Genomic DNA, 20,595 nt, shown 5'->3' with positions numbered 1-20,595 from the left:
CCTGATTTTCTTGATTTTGAGCCGTAAGCCTTATTCTTTGTAAACCATCTTTTATTGATTCTCAGAGACCAAACCACACAAATATGATACTACATCCCAAATGTATAACTACCAAACACCAAACACTGAAACACAATTGTTTGAAAACACCGAAACTTTTATGCTCCAACCATTCTTTGTAACATCAAAGAATATACCATAAAAAATCATTAATGGTCTAATACCTGATCCTTTACAAACTAGAAACCGTTCCTTATACATACCCTGATATACCCTTGTGATACTCAAGAATTGCATTACGCTTTTATACCAATGTTTTATCGCTGTTGATTATGAACTTGGTTATTGAATTACATTGTTTATTACACTAAATTGTTTTAGAATTGGATAGTTTTCTTTATATGGACCAGATTCGTGGTCAGACCAGATTCGTGGTCGAATTAGGCCAATGTGTGCCTTGGATCCAGTTCGTAGAGTAGAGTTGTGTGCTTCGCTCGCGGTTAGTGCGTGACTGATCAGCAGCCTAACCTTGATTTTTTAAAACTTAAAATGAATATCCAATTCTAATGATTAGTTGGAAAGAAACTTGATTCCTCTTAATCATCTCATTTGATCATTGTTTAACCCCAGTTATCGTTATTATGACTTGCTGAGCTAGTTAGCTCACTCTTGCGAATTTTTTTTATATATTGTACAGTTGAAAAGGATATGGATGATAGTGAAGTTCCTCAGTCCAAAGTGCGGGCTAAGGTTCCAGTTTGAGTTGGATCGAGCTAGCAGGAGCTTCATTCGATGGAGAGATAGTAAGATTGTAAGAATAATTTTATTACCAGTTGTAAGTTAAATTAGTTGGGATTTGGTACGTTGTAATAAAAGTTAAGGTTGTGGCTTGTTTTCATACTTTAACCTGTTGCGATCCGTGGTTATGTGAAGTAGGGTCATTGCAAATAATATTCCTTATACAAGTTTATATATTGTGTATGTGTTGTGGACCCCAAACTTCTGACCTGGGTTTGGAGGGCGCCACACATATCACAATTACTTGGTATATTAGCATGGTATGACTTTTGAATTACTTGCATAGAAATCTCCAAGAAAAGTTAAACTACTTGCAATAGATACTTGAGGGTTCATTGCATTTGCATATAATACGAAAGATAGATTTGAAACCATTTGGATCATATATATCAAGGTGAATTAGAATACTCGCATCATATATAAAAGCTGAGCTAACACTATCTTGCAGTATAAACAAAAAGGTAGGTTGAATCACTTGCCTTGTGAAAGGCTTGACTTGTGTGATATCCGGGAAAATTATGTGAATTTTATGTGTTAAATAAATAAATATTATGTGTTTTATAAATTTAAAGTGATTATTGCCATGATATTAGATGTTATAGCTGTTATGTGTGTTTTCGTGCGGGCCAGAAATTTTTTCGATTAATCAATATACGTTTAAACTACAATTATATGAATTTATCTGCAATCGGGATGCGTGTTTATTAGCGTCTTTATTAAGATACTAGTTTTATTTCATTTTATGCGCGTTCGAATGTATTCTACGTGTTTTCGGGATTTTCTGGTAATTTAGGGATCATTTTCGTTTTTTAAAAATCAACGGACCGGGACCCCACCGAGACGTCGAACCCCACAAAAATCCGTGTTTTCACTTTTATAAAATTATTCATATTTCAAATACCCTTTATTTTTGTATTTTCAAATTATTCTTAATTTTTGGGGAATTTTGAAATTAATTTTGTATTTTATCATTTTTAAAATTATTCCCCGTATAATTATTTTGGGGCCCTAATTATTATAATAAGGGGATAATAACACCCTTAATTTATTTTGGGATATAATTTCTGTAAAAATATAAATACCAGCCAATCAGTTATTTTATTCATTTTTTTATAAAACAAAAATTTTCAGAAAAAAATCATAAAATCAAGAACAAATTTGGGGGTATAATTTTGTTCATCACAAAGAATTGATGATTTTGAGCTAACCAGGAAACCAAATCGGACGTTCTACATATCAAATTGATCCCCGTAACGAGCCCGTTCTGTTGATATCAAAATCACGAATTGAGGGTGAGTATTTTACAAAGTAGATTCTGGGTTCATGTTTTTTAATTCGTTTTTGGGTTTTGAGTGATTGTTGATTGTTTTCGATGTTACAGATAGCTTTAACTTGATTAAGAGAATCGATTTATGTGTTTGTTTGAATTGTTTTAGTCCCGAAATGATCTAACCAAGTTCTTGGTTTTGTATATTTTTATTTTTGATTTTTACAAATTATTGTTGATTGTTTGTTGTTTATGATCCTAGTAATTGATTCTATGCGTCTAGAGCTTTAAATTGATAGCAGATTCGTTAGTTTTGGTTAAAAATCGACTGCTTCGTGTTCTTCGGTCGAACCGCCGGTTTTTGCAGCGATTTTGGCCGGATTGTTTGGAACGTTTGTTGTTGATACTGTAGGTGGGTGTGAATTCCTCGAGTGTTAATGAATCGTTTGGGTTGAAAATCGGATAATTCTGGTTACGTTTTGGACCACCGGAAGTCCAGGAAGTTGCCGGACGTTTAACCAGAATCTGGAATTTTCCAGAAACCGGCGAAACGCTGGTCACCTTCTCCGTTCTCTGGCGAAAGTCCGTTCCCCAGGGCCGCCGTTCGATCCAGCAAGGAAGAAGACTGTATTCTGAAATCTGTTTTTATTACTTTTTTTTCCTTTTATTTTAAAATTCATTTTCTTGTTTTTTTTAAAAACCATTTATTTAATTTCAAAAATAATTACTTATTATTTATAGTTCTAAAAATTATTATCTTAATTATTATAAATTCCTAAACTTATTTTCTTTTATTATTTTTAAAAATCTAATTTGATTTAATTATTTATAATTCATTTTAGTTAATTATTTATGAATTTAATTAATTGATTAAAATTATTTAATCAATTAATTATATTTATAAATAGTTAAATAAATATAAATTATTTATAATTAATTCAAATAATTCCTAAAAATTATTTTCAAACTTTTAAAAATTATATTTTGGTATTTAAAAATCAATTAATATTATTATTAATTGATTTATTTCCATTTATTTCTTATTTTATTCATAATAATTAAACCGTTCGTCCGTTTAATACAAAACGAACGCGTATAGACTCAAAAAAATATTATGCTTTCAATAAAAATACTTTTAAGTCCTAATTTCTTTTGTATTAAAATATCATTTGATTTGTGTATCAGTTTGAGCTGGTATGTGATCGGTAAATGCTAATAGCGACTCGATTGTCATTCTGAACGCACTGAGACATATCTTTTAATGATTTGATCTATGTGTTACATGAAATATGTGATTACGTGTTATACGAATACCATGATTACTTGTTACGTGATATGCAATCTATCTGTTTACAGTTTTAAAATGCCATGCTTTGTTATAAACGATCGGGTAGATGTCAAGACGTATAGTTACGCCGATTGAGTTTAGTTTTGTCAACTAAGATAGTCCTTTTGATTATAGAATCGAGTAGCAAGGAGTGCGGTCAAGTGTTAGACGGAGATAGTAGCCAGTAGCTATAAGCAGAGTTATATTAAGAGGTTATCGAGCATACCAGGCAAGTATCTTTGACTTCACTTATCGTTCAAGTGACATTTATTTTGAATCATATTATACAAATATTTATATCTTCACTTATCATTCAAGTGATATCGACTCTTAACTTTATTCTTTCAATATCCATACTATCCTAAGTTCAGAATAGTTAAACGTTTTATATGTCGCTATAAATTACTCTATACAGTGGAACGTTGAATTGAGATTAGCGAATAACTAATTGTTCTAGTTATTTCGCCATCATTTGTTGAGATAACTCTGGACCACGAGAAATAGGGAGTTATATGGTTAAGGATGTCCTTTGATTCAGCTCCTTTGATCAAAATGTTTTATGAATTGGATGAATGCGTAAGTGACCACGACGGACAGTCCAGCGGAAGGCTATTTCTATGTGTTATATGAAATATTATGACACCATTTTGCCACAGGAAGGTATATTGCCTTTTTATTTGAGTACTCGTGTTTTGGGGACATGTTTCTACGAATCATGACCTTGTGCTATCACATGGGTTGATCAACATGTGATAGTACGTCCGTCGGAGTTAGATTCCAATCTAAAAATTATCGTTTATTATTGATAGCTTGTGAAGCTTTTATTATTGATCAAATATTACTGTTTTTATCCTGTTGTTCAGTTATTATCAGAATGTGGTTTATCATTTCAATCACATTTTATACTGCCTGCTGAGCATTTCTTTCGCTCATTCTAGTTTATCAATCTAATCTTTCAGCTAAGCCAGAGCAGGCTTGAGTTCCAGGTTTGATCAGAAGTCGAGTGCTTGTAAATAGTTTGGTGTGTATTCCAGGTAGACTGTTTTGGGATGCTGGGATAGTCTAGAGGCTTGTAATAAAATTTGAATACATTATAAAATAAATTAGACTTATGGTTTGTAATAACAGTTGGTTTGTATTAGTGCATATTCCATACTATAACCTGTGATCGATCCAGTGCAGGTAAAGGGGTCATATTTATTATATTATTCCCCTGTGATTATTTTATTATGGTTTATTGGCTAGTGACCCCCAAATATAGACCCCGGGTTTGGAGGGCGTCACAACTTGACTGGCAAGTGGGAGCAACTGGAGCTTCACTCGACTTTAATGGCAAGTTTACCCTCATCTCGAGAGCCTACACAAAATAATAATATCCTCATTATAATATATACTCACTAATTCAACCTAATTATAAACCGAAATTACGCACACTGGCACTTAGGCCTATATACATATAAACGCTTATAATTACCTTATAAGCATAATAGTTCACATAGCCACTCATGTTCATATAGCACATTTAAGTACATAATAATATATCCATACACACTATATTTCATCACTAGGCTTGGATGATCTCACTCCACTTACTCAAGTCACTTAGTTATGCTAAACTAGCCAAAACTCTTAATATTGTCCTCATAACTCGAAGTGCCTTTTCTAAACCATCAAGTTCATATGGACCCTGACTTAGGCCTTACACTCTACTGACCTCATACTATCTTACAAATATGGTGTTCAACCTAGGCCTCACTCATAAGTGCCCTAAAACTAATGGTTAAGTGATTTTGCTCATTATAGTGATTTCTGGGTGACACCAATGGGTTTATGAGTACAATTGACACCCTTAACTTGAATTTTACCTCTCAAACTTCTACACTAGACTCTTCTGACCATAAGGCAACTCTCAAACTTGGTGTGGTTCAAGGGCCTAGCTTGGGCCTACCTGGGCCTAAGCTTAAATTCTAATGTTCCCCTGTTTTCTGAACAGAAAAGTATCATGTTTTGCACTTACTTATGACACATAATTCTAACTCAATTCCTATGCACTATGGCTGTAAAAACTCCTATGACACTCCCTCTGACTAGGGCTAACCAAGCCCTAGTGAGGGCCTACCCATGACATGGTCAAAACTCCTCATTTCTAAGTTGCAACAAAACTGTCCCCTGCTGGACATATTCTAAATTTTGGTGTGTACACCTCACTAAATGGTTGGGTTTCTCTAATTTGTGACTTCTAGACTCAATTATACCCCAATTCTTAACTCCCCGTGGCTCGGGCCTAACAATGCCTAAGAAATGCCCATTCAAAATAAACACAAAACTCACATGCAAATCTGGAAAAAAAATCAGGATTCTATCCTAACCTTTCCACCTTAACTCCCACTTTAAAACCACGAATTAAATCTCAACCAAGGCAAATTTACTACTATAAGACTCTAAAATAAGGCCTCAACCAATAATGGAGATCATCCATGCCCTATAGTACCAACATGCAAAATAAAACTTAACATGCAACTCAAGATGATCAGTAAATCAAGTTCGACTAAACAAGAGGGTTATTAGCTCATAAATTCGACTTAAAATACTTAACTACTTCAAAAGATCATGCACACTACCTTTTAACAACTAAGATCAAGCATAATATCAAGGAAAAAATTCATTTTAAGCACATATAATGTCGAATTTAACACAAACTAAACATGCATGTACATTTTTGAAAAGGAGAGCATATATAACATGATTATACTTGAAAATAATGCCCTATCTCTAACATGCAAAGTAGAATATGACTTTAAAATTAAAGATCAGTAGCATGCAAAGGTTTTAAAAGAGTTTTATTCATGGAAACACTTAGTTTATGCATATAAAAAGTATATCTCATAGAGAACTCTTTAATCCACATGAATTAAGAGTTTCTCTTTAGAGATCACATAAAATCAAGACATGCAAGCATTAAACTTCATCTCCTAAGCATGGAACTTCTTGTAAAGTGTATATTATATGAATGGGTAATGGAATTACACTAGAATGGCAATGATTTGATGAAGAAAAATTGAAGGGAATGGGGGAAGGGGCTTCGGCCAAATGAAGAAAAAGAGAGGGGGAAGAGAGAAAATTTGAGAGTTAAAATGATGAGTTTGAGTGGAGTGTGGTTTTGGGTTAACTCCTCTCTTTATGGTTCATCATGCACTAATTCAATAGTGGAATTTGGAATGTACTAAAGTGCCCTTCTATAATAAGCAAGCAAAAGTGCATGCAAGGGTAGTTTAGTCTTTTGGTGGATAGAAGAAGGTTATTGGGGTATGAATTGTCTCTTATGCCCTTTTAAATTGAATTGAAGGGTATTTGTGTAATACCCCCAAATCTGGGGTCGGGGATGTGGGTTGTCACGAGTTCCATTTCCCTTAATAACACTTAATTTTAATAAACAACCAACTACCACGTACTGTGACCTCACAATATACAGACACCACAAGTTATAGTCTCAGAGATGAATACCAAAAATAACACAAGTCATTTTATTCCACAATTATAAGTCATTACACCTCAAAAGGGTTTCTGAATAAATTTACATATTCTTTGCTATTATTATAATTCATAAATATACATAATCTGGTACATCAACAGTTGAAAACCTAGCTTATTGGTAGTTACTACCTCGGCTACAGCGGCATCAACGCCTACAGGAAACTGCGGAACGTTTCCTATCCGCTCGCGAATTGGGAGCTTGGTCCTGTTCATCTTATCTATCTGTTGTTGTGTGATGAAAGAAGAAAGCAAGGGTGAGCAACAAGCCCACCAAAATAATATGTATAATAATTAACAATATATGAGCATTCTCATAGTACTCATGAAAGTCTTGGTCAAGAAGAAATGAACCAAGTTTGATATCTTACTGCGACGAAGTCGCAAAATATTCAGTATATATATACATATATACTTCTCAAAATCTTTGAAATCTTCTGACATGCATAATGTACACAGAGTTCCAGTTTATAACTGTATAAAATATCATTGCAAGGTGATCTCATATATCTAACCTTGTCTCAACCTTTTTCTGAAAATCTTTGTCGTGCACAAGATAATCATTAACTAGATATAAGTTGAAAAGATGAAGTTACAAGATACTCCAATATACTTACATCTTTTCCGAATACTACTTGAACTACCACCGTTCAAGGTATAAATAGTTCATCCCATAGATGAAGCTACAAGACAAACTTGTATAGAATCAATCTTTGAAATATCATCAAAATGAAATGAAGTTACGAGATACTTCATTTGATGAAAACATCATTTTGAAAACTCGACCCTTCCAACACTCAATAATCGCCCAGCCGTAGCCTTTCTATCGAAGTGCTCTGGGTAGTGTTGCAAAAATATTCAACTGGATGATGAACTCATTACGGGAGTTTGTCGCGCCAGGAAGACCAGTTACGATGATCAGTCGCAGTAATGCAACCCCACCATTTTCTACATGTAGAGGAGAACAGTCGGATTTACTTGTCAACCGAACACTAGACTCCAAAGGAATGGACCGTCTTAGCGGAACTTCCGGGCCATTTGGGCCAATATAATAACGCTGGGCCGGCGCCACTCGACCACTTACGCCACTCCTAGTTCAGATGAAATCCATGACTCTGAAACATAAAGCTCGTTCCCCTTTCCCCAAGTAGAAACTTGTTGATACGGCTCCACCAAGAAGTCGTATCTAGTTGGAAAGGAAAACTCACCGATATTTCCCAGGCGATGCCTGTTAATGGATTAACTTTCCAAGAATTTTACTTCCCGAGTGTTGGGTAAGTAATCAAAACTCTTTTATCAAAACAGCAACCTTGTTGCGAATATAAAAATACATCACGGAGCCGGATCCCTCAGATTTTTGAGCGAGTATTTAAATCCCCTTCGAAAGGAAGATCTTAAATTTGAAAACAAGTTTTGGGATCCGCTTTAACCATCCAAAAATAGTTTTGATAAAGTTTGAAAATAATCTCTGGAAATATTTAAAGTAAGAATGATTTGATAGTACAATTATTTTCCGAATACTTGGCAAATATCGAAACATTATTCTTTAATAAAATAAGCGGAGTCATAAGTCCTCGAATGAATATTCAAAATAATATTCATTAAATAAAATAAGCGGAGTCATAAGTCCTCGAATGAATATTCAAAATAATATTCATCTATGACATAAAACTATCGAATAAACATTATTCGATTAATAGTTTTGGAAACTATTTATATATATATATATAATATACTCGGGAACATCGCCTCCCGGTTTAGAAAAATGTTCAACTGTGGGTCCCCTATACTAAGGGTATACGCAAGTACTGCTTATCTCTAGCATAGGTATTATGCAGTTTATAAACAATTAAATCGATAACAAGATATCAAGATTACGAAACAGGCATGCATATATATATATCATATCAACATGCTCCAATATATTGCAAGACTTTGCTGATAATAATCATGCACTTATCACAAGATAATGCATATATATACATCACAACAATAGTTATACGGGTAAAAAACTTGCCTGAGCGTTCTGGGATAGACTTAAGCTTAGAGTGGGTCTGGTAACCTATGAACAACAACATAATCCGGAATTAGACCACGGTCGCTTAAGAAACTAGTCAAAACTCACTCATACCCTAACGGTCGCTTATGGTCGCTTATACGCTTAACGATTTGCGTTAATCGCTCGCGTACCCTCGGCTCCACCAATTTTAATAAATTAACCGTTACGAATTTTAAGGCAACTCTTCTGCGAGTACTTTACCAACTGCTTAATCCACCTTACATAATTGTTTCGTGTTTCGATTAATCATTTACGGGTCTCAATTATAGTCTCAAAGTTACTTGAGGTTTCGGGGTTCGCTCGCGAAACGCTATTACTTAAAATGGTCGTTTCTCCTAAACCGTAAATCGGATCTAAGCGACAACATATCAAAACGAAGCTTGAATCACAAAATTTCTAAGCATGGTAATGGTCAGTTCATGGCAGTGAGTGTTCGGGAGAAAAAGTCATGCACAAAACTATCTAAGGAAAATTGGGCATTATGACGGCTATAACTTAGCGATTCCCAAATTTTACCAAATCAATTCAATACCAAACCACCACCAATCAACATCACTCCACCGTTATTCAACCAAAATACAAGATCATTCAACCACAAACATTTTATCATAACCTAATCCACCAATTTCTAGGTTAAACATTCAAGATTCATAACTTTAATCATTAAGCAATAACTTGACTAACTAATGGCAATAACCAAGCATAAACTCATCCAAATCATATCACTAATCATACCAATTCTTAGCATACTCCCATAACTATCATAATATTCTTAAAAACATATTAAACCCACTGATTTATAAGGGTTCAAGGGCTTTATATCTTCCTTGGAGAGTGGGGATTCACTTACAAGCTTCAAGGGGTGCTTATATGGCCTTAGGAAGCTTGGATCTTCAATGGAACCTAAGAAAACCAAAACACAACTAACTTGGTTACTATTCACCCTCCACTAAAATGATTTGTATGAGCTAGAAAACCTTTGATTCACGCACTCAAACTACTTGCTCTTCTTAGTTATGAAATATAGGATCCAAAGAAACAAACCTTATAATTTTCCATGGAGTATAACTTGAGTTTTGAATTTCCAAATCCCCATTTCCATGAAAACTCGAAGTGAAGAAGATAAAATAGGTGGGGGGAGAAGCTTGCTTTATTTTATTGATCTTTGTGCATAAAAATGCTTGGTTGATATCAAGCCTTGGCTAAATATCTTGCAAATTGCTTGCATCATCTTGCCTATCTCATCAACTTGCCACCTGTCCAATCCTCATGGTGTGATGATGTCACCTTCTCTTTTAACCACATGTTTTAGCTTCTTTTGGAAGCTTCCTTCCCATTCTACTTGTATGTGCTTGTCCCTTGGTCATTTATTTGTTTTATGGTTTGCTTAACTCTCGTTCTCGTTAATCGTTTGAGGGATCATATTAGGGATCTTATTACTTGGGCTTCTCTAAACCTTTCTTAATATTTTATATTCCTTAAATGATCCTCTCTTATAATCCTAGAATTTAAATATTTTTAATCATGTTACCTTATATTCAATTCTTTCGGTATCTGGTGGATTTTCGGGAAAAATCAAAGTGTTCGAATTCGAATTCTGACGACCTTTACATACACTTATATACTTTATGGAATACTAATATGATCTTAGAATTTCCATAACAGTACTCCTATATAGCGTGGTCTGATAATTTTCCTTAATCAGCATCATCAGCAAAAGTTACTATTCATCAGGGTTTCAAAAATTCCAAAAATTGGGGTTATTACAATTTGCATGCATGGGCTACTAAGTAATTTGTAATTTAAAAATCAACTATTTTATATAAAAAAAATTATAAACATAAATGCACCTCCATAATTCACAAAATAAATATCATAAAATAGCTTATGATTTTAAAAATTTAATGATATAAAATTTGAAAGTTTATTGTTAAAAGATTTTTAAAATCGATTTTTCATATAAAATGAAGTACTTTTGATTATCATTTAAAAATACTAAATGATAAGATTTTTTTTCAAATTTTTTTTATATAAACTAATACATTAATACTTAGTTTATAGGCACTCAGTCATATAGATAATCCATATTTATAATTCTATACAATTTAAATTTTAATTATAAACACACAATTATTTATAGATAGGGTTTAGAAATACCGGTCGTAACAGTTTATCAGCCCAATCAGCTCCATAAATCTTTCTTCTTTGATGGGCTTGACTAACTTCTTCTTTTTCAACTCTTTCTTCTGTATCAAAATCTTGAGCTACTGTATAGACTGGAACCATCAGTATTTGAGGTTTGGATACTTTAGATACTGATTTCCTCTTGGCAGCTTTAGCTTTAGGCTTTGGCTTGGACTTCTCTCCTATCTTCGCTTTCCCCTTGTGACTTCTGTCAGCATTTAAGATTGCTTGGGACCTGAGAGGTCTTTCAGCATCTGCTTGACTCACCTCCCTTATAACTACCCCTTTGGTTGGTCTTTTTGAAGAATCATCTTCATAAGGTAATAGAGAGATAGCAGCATCAGTATTTTTTGTCCTCATAGATTTGAATTCTTTCTCCAATTTCCTAAGCTGTTCAAGATCAAGTCCAAGATTTTTTTTCTCAAATATTCTTCTACTCACCTCAGAATCAAATTCTTGAATCTTTGGGTCCTTATAAAAAAGAGTTGTCTTCCTGCCTTTAACTTTCAGAGGTTGTAGATATTGACTTGCTTCTGCGCCAGTTTCTATCTCCAGAATACCTTGGTCATTATCAACATTTGTGACTTTCAAAGTTTGTTGAGTTGTTGCAGTAGTCAAAGTCAGTTCTTTATATTGTACTCTCCTTTCACTCCTACTTATTCCTCCACCCTGTCTAGATTGAGTTCTAGTGGTTTTTGATGATCCACTAGTCCCAACTAGCTCTTCACCTCTTCTCCTTATAATGTCTTTCTTTCCCTCTTTATGCCCTCCATCAGGATTTTCATCATCAGCATCTTTCAGTTTTAGCTGCTTGCATTTAGATTTATCAACTTTCTCCCCTTTTTGGCATCATCACCAAGCAGAAGGGAAAGGACATCTGTTTATGATGTTCCTCCAATCTAGCCTGATTGGCTTAATTTGAGTCTATCTGTCAACAATAGGTGTAATATGCTTCTGAATTTCCTTATTGACGGTTAGCTTTGTAGTAATTAAAGAATCTCTAATTTGATTTATTTGAGAAGTAATAGATTCTTGAGCTGTCTTTAAGGATCTCATCAACAAAGTGGATGCTTTAAGATGATTCAGTACATCAGGATTCTGAATAGTCTGTTCAGCTATTTCCAAATGCTTAAGATCATTGTTTTAGATATATGATAGGCATCACCCTTCCATTTATTCCAGATTTCATCAAAGAACTCAATTGCATTCTGAGCATCCAAATCCTTTAACTTATGTTGCCTTACATGGGTAGGCCTATCTTTAGGGAAAAAAGTGTCCATTTATTTCCTCATCAGGATCTAGAATTGTATTATTGTTATCCCCATAATCAAACTCTGTCTCATGAACATATTCTTCATCAGCAACTGGTTCCTGAATTATCTACTGAACTTCAACTCCAGCTTCAGCATTTAAGATAAAATCAGAAATTGGTGATATATGTAATCCAGCTGCCTCAGAAACTGCCATGCCATTAGCATTTAAGTCCATATATTCAAGAATAGTAGACAAGTGAGATGGAGCTTCAATATTTATCTTCAAGACCTCAGTACCTGGTATCCCTGCTATGAATAGATCTTCATGAATGGACTGTTGTGCATCTACATCTTCAGTAACAATAGAGAGAATTACAAGTGATGGATTGATAGAGTGAGTGGACTACAGGAAAGTATCAGTACTTAGACCTGCAGGGAGATTATCAGCACTTGGTACATTAGACTTTAACCGAGGGTCTACAGGCTGTTGTTCAACAGCTTTTGTACTCTGTGCACCTGCAAAATATAACAAGTAACACTTAATTTATATATTCTTTTAGAGTAGTCTCACTACTCCTCACACCACACAGCTCATAATTTTTAATAGTTAGAGTTTCCTCACAAGGATTACTAAATCCCGACTCTCATCTACCTCTCCTTTTGTCGGGAAGGATCCTGCCTCACCTTAGTTCTAGTTTTCTCTAAATCTTTTCTCCCATTCTCACATGAAAATATCAGATAATTTTGTCCTACAGAAATAAGAGGTGGCTAAAGAAAGGTTGCTTGTGGTCATACAACAAAAGGTAGTCCTTAAATAAAGGTCTAGATATAATCATACCAACAGGATTTATAACATGAAAGATAAATACTGATAATACAAAATCAGTATTTAAAATAAATGATGATTAAGTGGAATCATCATTTATACCTTGTGATTCTGAAGACTCGGCTGGTTTAAAGACATCCAATGGAGGTACTGATAAGATATCAGTAGATGATGGTGATGGATGAATCCTGCCTTCAACATCCAAAACCAATACCACTGCCTCATGAGTTTAGCCTTCATTGCAACTTTGATGCAATGGTTCTTGTGGGGCTGGAGATTCAGGAGTTGCGGGATGACTTTGACTTCCAGGTTCTTGTGTACTCTCCTCAGATTCAGATTCTGACTCCTGTGCAGCTCCAAGTTCGAAACCAGCTCTATGCGTAGAAGTATGCTTCTCAATAGAGTGACAAATATCTTTAACCCTTGCAACTTCAGCTCTGATCCTTGCAGTCTCATCATCATGCCATTCTTGAATGGATTTTTCACCAAGTGGCTCTTGTTCTTCAATATCTGCTGCACTACTTTGAAGTGCAGGTTCTTTCGTGATTGGATCAGAATGTGGAGTAGATGCTGTATCCCTTTGAGATACAGGTTCTTGTGTGCTTGATCCAGGGAAAAAACTTTCCCTTTGTAGCCTCTTGACACTTTCTCCTACTTGCTCTAGAGTTATCTCAGGCACTCTTTTCCTAGACCGCTTTACTGGAGAATCAAAAAAGTCCACAGGTGCATCATGATTTGTTTGGAAATCAAGATTTGGAGTAGATGCACTCTGTGTCTCTTCAGCAATTTCTTTCTTAATCTTGAGCAGATTCTAACCATAGTAGGCTTTGGCCAGCTTCCTTTTCCTTGGCCTTGGGCTTATACCAGTTTCATCAGTATTTCTGGCACTTTGAACAACATCAGTAGTTGTGCCCTCATCAATTGGTAGAACAGCTGGTTTTGGAGAAGAACCATAATGTAAGTTTGGAAATTATGAAGATAAGGTAGCATTGCCCTCATCATCATCTGATTCTAATCCTGCAAGCACAAGCTTCCTCCTTACGGATTCTGAAGGTTTAGAAGATTGAGCAACTTGTGTTGCACCAGCTTTTGATTTTGCTACATCAGTATTTGTAGCAGCTGATCTCCTACCCTCCTGGGGTTTCTCAACGGGAGCCTTCTTCCTTTTTACAACAGGTGTCTTTTGAGAGGCACCTGAGGTGGTTTGTGTTTGTGTTTGTGTTTAGGTTGTTGTGTTGGGTGAGCTACAAGGGGTTCCCAATGGTGATTGCCTGTAGCTGAGCATTTTGCCTGTTGGGAAAGCCATAAGTCACAGGGAGCCTTGCAATGAGCAAGTTCCTAGCAACTGCTGGAAACCTCAAAGGAACTAAATCATCTCTCTTTTCATCTTATGAGATGAGATCGAAAAAAGCCCTTTCTATAAGCTTAAATACTGACATAATTTGATTAGTGGGGATAGGGGTATCAGGGAAACAAATATTAAATATCAACTGACAGAATCTAGTGTAATACACAGTCTTTCTATCAACAGTTAATCTATCACCTATGAAAGATAAAACTAATCTAACAAAGTCATAATTTGCACCATGAATTATAGAGTACCCTATATATTGTGCCATGATAGGAAGAGCGTCAAAGTTAGAAGATTTGTTGTTGAAGGCCTTTGTGATGCAATCGAAAAAGAAATTTCATTCCTTCCTGAGCCCATTCCTCTTCAATTGACCAAGGTTCTTTAGGTCCTTGTCACAGCCTATCTCATTGAAAAACCTCATCATTTTACCATCTCCCACAAAAGCAGAGTAGGAGTCCTGACCAGGAAACTGTAATGCATCCCTTACAGTTTGAGGAGTTACAATCCTTGTTTTATTATCAAACTTAAACAAAGATTCGGAGTTACATTGTCACCTCCATCATCATAAACAACAGTTTTCTAGATAGCTAGTACCCGATCACCTGAGATTGTGGGCGGAGCTATGAGAGCAAACCCAATCTCAATGGATCTCAAAAAGTCCTGAAAGATATGAAAATCAATGTTGATGATGTTGTTGTCCAGTATAGCCGAGTAATTATTAGTAACAAACTTGGCACCACCATAAGTAAAAGGTTTATAAGCAGTTGGTGAAGTCATAGTGAATTTTGCAAGAAAAAGTTGAAAGAAGAAATTAGGGTTTCAGAGTTTATGGTGAGAGAGAGTGAATTAGAAGAGAAGGAGACAAAATAGATGAGATAAAGTGTTAATTTTAAATAAAAAATGATTTTGTATATCAAATCACTCCAGTAACTTAAAAACGTTTCAGTTTAGTGGGACACATGGCAGCCTGCTATTGACTGTAAAAACAATCATGTAAATGTGTAATAAAGGTAAATACTGCGCACACAGTTTCCCAGAATAGTGTCTTGTGTATACTCAAACATTTTTACATATCCTCAAGCCATCAACAAACAACTTTAATCATGAAAAACTTACCCACTAACATATTACTTCACCACTTTAGTTAAAATACTGATTAAAACAATAATTGAATAAATTCAAAAATTATCATCAGAATATAATGGTCAATCAGAGTTTGACCAATATCAGTATTTAATCAACCACTATCAGGATTTATCAGTCAACACAAGTTTGACCAATATCAGAGCATATACTGATAATCAGAGTTTAACATGCAGCTACTAGCTAGGATTAATAGAAGCTAATTACATGCTTTTATGGAATTAGAGTTTAACACTATAATCAGTATTTAACAAGTATTGATACATGATAAGACACCACACTCTAATTATTAGTAGTTATTCCAAATTATCAGAGTTTGAGAAATGTACTGATATCATTCCCAGTTCATTCACCAGTCTGGTAAAGGTAGCTTCATAGAGAGGCTTGGTGAATATATCTGCTAATTGCTGATCTGTTGGAACAAAGATCAATTTCATTGTACCTTCCATTACATGCTCCCTTATGAAATGGTACCTAATACTGATGTGTTTAGTCATTGAATGTTGTACTGGATTTCCTATCATTGCAATAGCACTTTGATTATCACTATATATAGCAATTGCAGAATACTCTAACCTATAATCCAGTAACTGATTCTTCATTCATAGAATCTGAGCACAACAGCTTCTTGTAGCAATATATTTAGCTTCCGCAGTTGATGTGGAAATTGACTTTTATTTCTTTCTAAACCAAGAAACCAAACTGCCACCAAGAAATTGGCAACTACTAGAAGTGTTTTTCCATGTCTATTTTATATGCTGCAAAATCAGCATCTGAGTATCCAATTAGCTTAAAGTCTGAATCTCTAGGTAATCATAATCCAAGATTTGTGGTGCCTTTGAGATATTTAAAAATTCTTTTCACAGCTAATAGATGTAGTTCCCTTGGATCAACTTGGAACCTTGCACAGAGACAGGTAGCATACTTGATATCATGTCTACTAGAAATCAAATATAGGAGTGAACCAATCATACCTCTATAGTTAGTTATATCTACTGAGGAACCAGCATTTAAATCTAACTTGGTTGCAATGGCCATTAGAGTTGTTGTAGTTGAAATGTCTTGTATTCCAAATCTTTTAAGCGAATTCCTGGTGTATTTGGATTGATTTATGAAGATCCCTTCATCAGTCTGTTTTACTTGTAAACCTAGAAAATAACTCAATTATCTGATCATAATCATTTGATATCTTGACTGTATTAGCTTTACAAACCTCTCATAGAGTTTATCATTAGTAGAACCAAAAATGATATCATCAACATATATTTGTACTAATAACAAGTCCTTACCATGGTATTTATAAAACAAGGTTTTGTCAATTGTACCTCTTGTGAAATCAGTTTCTAATAGAAATAGAGCAAGTGTTTCATACCAGACCCTTGGAGCTTGTTTTAGTCCACAGAGTGCTTTATCCAGTCTATAGACATGATCAGGATATTTTAGATTAATGAAACCTGGAGGCTGTCCAATATAAACTTCCTCTTCAAGCTCACCATTCAAAAATGCACTCTTCACATCCATTTGGAATACTTTAAACTTCATGTGAGCAGCATAGGCTAAGAAAATTCTGATTGCCTCAAGCCTTGTAATTGGAGCAAAAGTGTCATCATAATCAATGCCTTCTTGCTGTGAGTATCCCTTCGAAACCGGTCTTGCTTTATTTCTTATAACAATGCCCTTACTAACAGTTTTATTTCTGAACACCCATTTTGTACCTACAACTGATCTATTCTTTGGTCTTGGCACAAGAGTCTAGACTTTGTTCCTTTGAAATTCATTAAGCTCCTCTTGCATTGTTTAACCCAGTCAGCATCTTGAAGAGCTTCTTCAACTTTCTTTGGTTCAATTTGAGATATAAAAGAATGGTACAGACATTCATTTTGAGTGGCTTTTCTGGTTTTTACACCATTATAAGGATTTCCAATGATTAATTCAGGAGTGTGTGATTTAACCACTTTCTTGCAGATGGGAGTTGACTCCTTGAAATAGAACATCCCCTTGATCCATGAACTCTATAGTATTTCTTTGACTTGTACCACTATCATTTCCTGATGCTCCCCATGAATCGGTATTTCTAGTGCTATCAGTATTTGAGGAATCAGAGTCTGATGAATTGTTTACTGATGTTTCTTGAGTTGAATCACTTGTAGAAGACTCTTTAGAAGAATCATGTTGCTCCCCCTCAATATGTGCTTCAGTATTTGTACAATTTCCACTGACATGTGGATCATCAGAGTTTAGAGAGATATCAGATTTACTATATCTGGACTTTTCAGTATATTAGCATTTAACTGTTCAACATATGGTACTTCATTTTCAATTCTCAACTCATCATGCTCATTTGCATCTTCTAGACCTGTGATTTTCTTGTTGTCCAAAGATACATGTATTGACTCCAGGACTGTCTTTGTTCTCAGATTATACACTCTAAAAGATTTTGTTGACAATGGATAACCAACAAAAATGTCTTCATCAACTTTTAGATCAAATTTGGTAAGCTGTTCTGGATGAGTTTTGAGAATAAAACACTTGCAGCCAAAAATGTGAAAGTACGTCAAATTTGGCTATTTTCCTTTACCATCTCAAATGGTATTTTTTCATGCTTGTTGATCAATGTTGCATTTTGTGTGAAGCAAGCAGTTTACACAGCCTCATCCCAGAAGTATGTAACGTCTGGGAAATTTACGTATGTATTATATCATATTTATAGTAAATTATGTGTGTTAATGTGTCATTTTTGTGTATTTAACTGTCAAACCCTAGTTTCTATGTGTTTCGTGCATTCTGTGTCGTCCCGGTATTTTTAAGATATTTTTCAAATACTTTATTTTTGCATTTATAGCTTTTATTTCGAAAGTTAGACGACCTGAATCATGATTTTAAAGCAGGTATGTCAAATAAAACAATGGGCCTTATTTTTTCATCAAACGGCATTTATCATCGCATTATTCTGAACATCTAGAAATTTTACAAATTTTCTCATTTCGTGAAAAACGATTTCCTGGCCCCATTGGGTTTTAAAAACCCCACAAAAATCACATTTTTATTTTTATAAAATTATAGGACTTTTATTTATACCATTTCTTTGTATTTTTGCATTATTCACAATTTTTGGAAAATTTTGACATATATTTTGTATATATAAAATATTTATAAATTAAATTTTAATACTCAAAAATTATGAAATTAGGGGATTATTAATTTTAAAAGATGTAAAATTAGGGCCTTAATTTTAATTAGGAGTATTAATTGTACTACTATAAATAGCCTAATAATTATTTAATTATAATTAGGTAGTCATTAAAAATCTACAAAAATCAGAAAATTCTCTGTAGCCGGGTCGGGTAGAACAAATTCGGGTCGAGGATTCAATCGTTGATTTTGATCTGATTTATGTACCAAATCAAGCAGTTCGAGTATCCAAATCGAAGGTTTTCATCTATTCTTTCTATTTCTAGCATCAATTTCATGTTTTAATTCATAGCTTTTGATTTTTGATTTCTAGGGTTTATGTTCGAATTAGGGTTTTTTGAATCTAGGGTTATTATGATGTTTTGATGATGATATAGCTTCCTAATTTTATTTGCAATCGATTCATGGTGTTTAATTGAATAAACGATACCTAGATAGAAAAGTTCGATTATTAGGGTTTATGTTCGATTTTCAAATCACAACTCTGTAATTTCTGTGAATCTTTGGTATCTGTAATCTTAGGGGTTTGTTTATACTGTTCTTTAGCTTTGATTTGCACTATAAATTATCGAGTTTCATGTACAAAATCAAAAGTTGGTATTTCGGACCGGAGTTAATGTCGGTTTAGATCGGAGATTGTTATTCAGGGATATTTTTGGTCGAGTTTGGCCTGAAACAGATTGGTGAAGTGATTTGGGATGGAAACCCTGTGAGAAACGATCCAAACCAGGTCGTTTTTGGCCTGAAATTGGCTCACCGGAATCTGCTCCGGTAGCCGGTTTCTGGGAAAATTCCGGTCATGTTCTTCATGACCCGGAATCCATCCCGGTTGACCCGTTTGGTTATCCCGGTTTTGATCCAAAATTGTCAGAGTTTGGTTTCTGACATGTGTTCCTGAAATTTGATTTTTATTTTTATTAATTATAAAAATCAGTTTTATTTATTTTATAAATTAATTAATTAATTATTTAATTAATTGATTTATATTATAAATAATTCTGAATTATTTTCAAAAAATCAGTTTCAATTATTTTTATTTATTTATTATTTATTTATTATTTATTAATTATTTAAAAATGGTTAATTATTTTGATAATTAATCAAATAATTTTCAATAATTCATAATAAATTCATTTTAATTCCAAAAATTATAGAAAAATCATTCTTAGTTCTGATTTTTCTTAAATAATTATTTAATTTTTTTTAGGATTTAAAAATTAGTAATAATTATTTATATTAAATGATAAATTGAATTATTTATGTTTAATTGATATTAATTAGGCCGTTAGTCCGATTCAAGCGAAACCAAAGCCCTTTTGATTCAGAAAAATGAAATAATTTCATTAAAAATAATATTAAAACCTAATTTCTTCTAGAAATTAGTTGAACTTGTTATTTATTTGATTATAAGCCGAATTTTGTGCCAAGACGAGTCCGATAAATTCCGAAAAATAGGAAACGAGTCAGATAATGATCAGTTAAGCGATCAGCTAGTCAATTTTGATTCTAAAAATTATTTTAACTATAAAAAAATGATTATGTGGCTTATGTGTTTAGGTGTATTATGTGGTTAATTGAGTCTTTCTTTCTAATATATAATATATACGAGTCAATAATAAGCGCATGGGTAGACAATAGGAACAATGTGAAGTCGGTTCAAGACG

The sequence above is a fragment of the Apium graveolens genome, chromosome 3 (assembly GCF_009905375.1).
Source record: "Apium graveolens cultivar Ventura chromosome 3, ASM990537v1, whole genome shotgun sequence".
Taxonomy (NCBI): Eukaryota; Viridiplantae; Streptophyta; class Magnoliopsida; order Apiales; family Apiaceae; genus Apium; species Apium graveolens.
The sequence above is the reverse complement of the archived record's forward strand: the minus strand, read 5'-3'. Positions refer to the sequence as shown.